This window comes from Poecilia formosa, unplaced genomic scaffold, assembly GCF_000485575.1.
Source record: "Poecilia formosa unplaced genomic scaffold, Poecilia_formosa-5.1.2 Scaffold279, whole genome shotgun sequence".
In the NCBI taxonomy this organism is placed as follows: Eukaryota; Metazoa; Chordata; class Actinopteri; order Cyprinodontiformes; family Poeciliidae; genus Poecilia; species Poecilia formosa.
In genome coordinates, this window is record NW_006800218.1 from 716,020 (window position 1) to 720,985 (window position 4,966).

Consider the following 4,966-nt stretch of genomic DNA (forward strand, 5'->3'; position numbering starts at 1 on the left):
GGGCAGTGAGGCCCAGAAGCCCACAGCCATAATGTCTGGGTTCACAAAAGTATGACAGTGACAGACCAAATTGCAGTGTGTCAACAAATAATGCTGCGGAGATAATTCCACCCTCCGGTGAAGGAAATGTAAATGTTGGAGATAATAAGGACCAACAAGCTGCAGTTGAGAGTTACAACACTGGACTGGGTCAGCAAATATGGAACTATTTTTCAAACCTTTTAAACCAGGTCGGCATATGTCAAGCACAGGCTTATGATGCTCTCCGCAAAGCCTTCATCGCTTCCCGTGAGTTCTGTTCAGACATTATAGATGTCTTCACCAGAGATGAATCCAAGACCTCTTTGCGGAAGAGGAGGAGACCACTCCTCCAAAGAATGAGTATCCAACAATTCTTTTGTTTTGAGTCTGTATCTATATCTATAGATCTATAGATGTCTATAGATAGATACTGCCTTTGAAGCAGACACACGTTCAGTTCGTGTGTCACATTTCTAAATATTCAATTGCTGACCTGTGGCAAACCTCGAACCTGTTGGTGGACACCTTCGGTGAGGGATGCTGTCAGGCTGAAGAAGGAGTTATATCGGGCCTTTTTGGCCTGTAAGACTCCAGAAGCAGCTGATGGGTACCGGCAGGCGAAGCGGCCCATAGAGCAATCATTCATGCATAGTTGGTTAGTGTACCCCAAAAATGTACTCCAATCAGAGTAGCATACCTTAAAAACACATTTAATTAAGCAAGTGTAAAAAGTATTTGGTAAATTACTCAAGTACTGAGTAACTGATCATAACATCTGATTTAATATTCAAAATGTGTCCTCAGTCACTGTACTGTAAAGAATATTTCTAAAATATTTAAAGAAATAAGGAGTTAGGTTTGGAGTTTGGTTCAAGACCAAATTTACCACAGGGGCCAGGATAGTCAGTGTTTTTCCATGGCAACACTTGAAAAAGAATGGAAAAAACAAAACAAAACAAAGCAATATTTCATCATTTGATATGATAAAATAGCCAAAGAGCCACTTTTGTCTCAAGAGATCCAGGTTGCAGATCCCTGGCAGATGGAAAGTGTGATCCTATACAGCAGCTAAACATGCAGCACTATAATTTTTAATTCGTTGTTAAAGTAAAATTGTGAAGGTAAAAAAAAAAGTGATCTACCACTGAGAATTAACATAAGACATTTATTTAGTATAACTTCTTTGGTTCCCCGTTTGGCCCCCGTATAGAAACGCCCAAGGCTGCAGGTCTGGGTCTAGTGCATTAATAACACGTTAAATGACCACTGAACAATGAATTCAAAAAATATATCAACATTTCAAAATAAAACCTAGAGAAAGCCCTAACAAACCTTTTAAAATAGGAAATATTTATGTATTCAGTGGAAATCTATTTGTATGTCTTGTTCTTTAAATGACCATTTATATTATTTTGGCTGATATTATTAAATAAGCAAATAATCAAACCAGTAAAAGCACAATAAGAAACTTCATAGCAAAATGTTCTGTACCATATCAGCTTCAGGAGATGATTGGAGGATGAAGAGACGCTGATGTCAAGTTTTTTAGGTTCTGATGGGTCTGCAGTTCCTCTCCTGATCCATTCATACAGCAGCACACTGCGCCACGATGGACACATTTGTTTTAATTGCCTGTGTTCATCCTCACTAACATTATTCATCCTAGGATTTGCACGTCAGTATCTTTACGAGAGGTTTTACTTCTGAGGACGTTGTAAAAAGACCCGGGTAGACAGCAGCTCAGGGGTCCTGTGTAGCTCCCGCCACGACAATTTAGCTGACCTTAATATTTCCTGTTTTATTTAGGTCATTATTGTTACACTTAGTGTTGACAAAAACTCAACCCTGAAACAAGCCGAGAAGTCCACGCTGAGAAGTTTTACATCAACATGAACGGAAACCAAGACGACCTTGTTCCGAAAGACAAAGACGAACCTATTTGGCCACAATTACCAGAAGTAGTTTAGAGGCTCTCCGAGGTAAGAACACGGTGCTAGCTGTGAACCATATTGCCACGGAAGGTCTGTTTATAATAGACGGATTGTACAAAGAGAAAGTGTTTTTCCTTATTTTACCTTGTCACATTTAAATATTTCTAATCAAACAAACTTGAATTCAAAGTTAATTTAAAAAGCAGCTTGCAAACTGTGGGTTGCTTTGAGGGAAGATGCTATTCTACCCAACCTGGCCCTATTAAGCTTAATTCCCCACCTGCTGAATCATGAGTTAAGTGAGATTAACTATGTTTATTTGTTTCAGTTTCACTACCCACACACCTAGGTTTTATTATAGCCATGCCTCTAGAATTAAATCACTAAACATAAACTGTTAAACATGAAGCAGGATAAAAGGGTGATTCTTTTTTTGCGGCAACATTCCATGTCCCCATATTTTTGCTTTCCATGATTTTTTCTGAAATGTAAAAAATATTTACAACAAAGTATTTTAATTATACATTTAGATGTTTGCCATCATTAAAATATAAATTAAATACATTTTAAATATTATTTTGTACTTTACAGACCTTTTTGGTGACACACTAGCTCAATTTCATGTTGTCCACAGTGCAGTGTAACAGACTTTCTCAAGAAGTCTCAACTATAAAAAATATATATATTTGGTTTTCCTCAATAGGTTGATTAACTGGACTAAACCTTATTCTAATATACAATTGATATATATTGAAACAATTTTCTTATTTGATATTTTTTTCATATCATGTATGTCCCAGTATTAACTTTCCACCCTGTTAGGATGTTTCCTTTTTGCCTGAAAAAGACTAAAATTCAATAAAAAAATAATTTACTGGAAGTGACATCAGTTGAGTTTTGGAGTGAATTCAACTGTTGAAAACAAGGTAAGCTTCAACTGTTACTCTCTCCTTACCTTTTTTAATCTTAAATATTAAAGTTGTATGAGTAAACCTTAAAGTTCCACCCTGTTATGATAGATTGTGGGAAATGTTTATTCGATAGAATTTTAAAAACAGCATATTTTATTTAGTCATTCAAGGTTTGTTATTCTGTTGTAGGTTAGATAGCTAAATGTTGAACAGTTATAGAGCTACAGCTAGATTAGCTAAAAAATTCCACCCTGTTATGTTTAACAGGCCGGAAATTAGGGTAAAAAGTAATCATCTTAATTATAATATCTATCTCTATCAATCTATATCTATCGATATATAAATATATATTGACACATAAACATATACTAACTATATATATATATATATATATATATATATATATATATATATATATATATAGATAGAGAGAGATTGATTGATATATTTATAGGTAGGTATTTATAGCTAGATAGGTATTTATAGATTGATAGATATGTATACGTAGAATTGTTGAAAAAATTTTGAAATTCCACATTTGTTAGGAAATGGCTCCAGCTCTTAGTGCAGCAGAGATCCAGCATCAATACAGGGCAAGGCGTGATGCAGACCCAGAGAAGAGGGCCAGGTATCTACAGAAGGAAAGGGAGAAATGGCAGCAGGATAGAGAGACCGGAAAAAAGAAAAGAATTGCGGACCTTACAAAGCGAGGAAAGAATGCCCAGAGGACAATGTGGAGGGAAAGAAAGAGAGAGGCAAAAGCCAGGGAAATAGTCAGGGCATCGATACCTTGTCCACCTGATGCACCTGAGACACCCAATCCTTATAATACACAACTAAGCTCTTCACCTTCTCCTGCAGAATATTCAAGGTTTGAGCTCTGAACTGTGTAGAATTATTTGTTACTGTAGGTTCCATTATCTCATATTTGAGATATAATACAATTGCATCTTAATTATGTGTGTGATTTATTTTTTTCAGTTTCAGGCAAAGAAAGTCAGGCCAACGTCAGAGACGAAATACTAAGCAAAAACTGGAAAGAGAAATTGAAAAGCTTACAGCTCTTCTGGCAAAACAAAAAGCAAAAACAGAGAAATACAAAGAGAGATGGCAACAAATTAAGCCCCAGGTCTATGACCAATTTCCTAGGGCAGAACTTGACAAGATTCTTCAACGTTCTGTCCCTCACAGCTTACGCAGAAAACTACTACTGCATGCCTCAGTTATGGAAGAAATAAAGAAAAAATACCAGAACACAAAAAAAGAGAGAGTAAAGCAGATGCTTGCCAGAGTCACCATGGGGAACGTCATAAAAAAGTATAAATTACAGACACTTGCCCTGAAGACCTTTGAATTCTCACAGAAGAGGTCAAAGGTGCAGGGAAGCATCACATCATTTCACTGGAAAGCAAGGAATATTAAGGTAGCTGAAAGGGAGAATTTGGTGGTTTTCTTCTTAAGAGATGATGTCAGTCGAATGACAACTGGGAAGAAAAAAACAGTCACTAGAAAGAAGCAGAAGAGGTTGTTGTTAGATATGTTCAAAAATCTCTACAGAAAGTTTGAATCTGAAAATCGTGCATCGTTTTCGTTTTTCTGCAAGGCAAGGCCATTTTGGGTTGTACGACCCACCGGGGGTGATAGAAAGACCTGTCTGCAAAATCCATAAAAACATTGAGTACATGGCCAGCACCCTTTATGAATGTGGATTGTTGCCAACCAAAAACCTTGAGGAGTTGGCTGGTGCAACAGTATGCAACTCTGACTCAAAAGCTTGTGCATATGGAGAATGTGACATTTGCCACAGCACAACTGTCGCTACACTTAGACCTGCTACCAACAAAATGCTTTCGTTCTTCCAGTGGGCCACTGAGACTTCCAGACGAGGAGAAAAAGTCCAGCATAACAGTCAAAAAAGAGCTCACTAAGAAGGAAGATGAAGTTCTTGAAGAATTCCAGGAACGAATGGTGAAGTTCCAAAACCATCTATTTAACATTTGCTGGCAGTACAGTGCCTATAGGAAACTTAGAGAAAATTTCTATTTGTATGTTTTCATTTCACTAGGTACCACCACTGACTCCAGTGAGGGGAACAATGAGGAT

General features: G+C 37.1%; 1 long non-coding RNA gene across 1 annotated transcript in view; it reads left to right on the plus strand.

Moving 5' to 3' along the window:
- Positions 1 to 4,731: 4,731 nt before the first annotated feature.
- LOC103151362 (uncharacterized) overlaps positions 4,732 to 4,966 on the plus strand; it is a 4,275-nt gene continuing 4,040 nt past the window's right edge. Inside the window, exon 1 of the long non-coding RNA XR_001664647.1 lies at positions 4,732 to 4,831. This is a non-coding gene — a long non-coding RNA (uncharacterized LOC103151362). The remainder of the gene's footprint in view (positions 4,832 to 4,966) is intronic.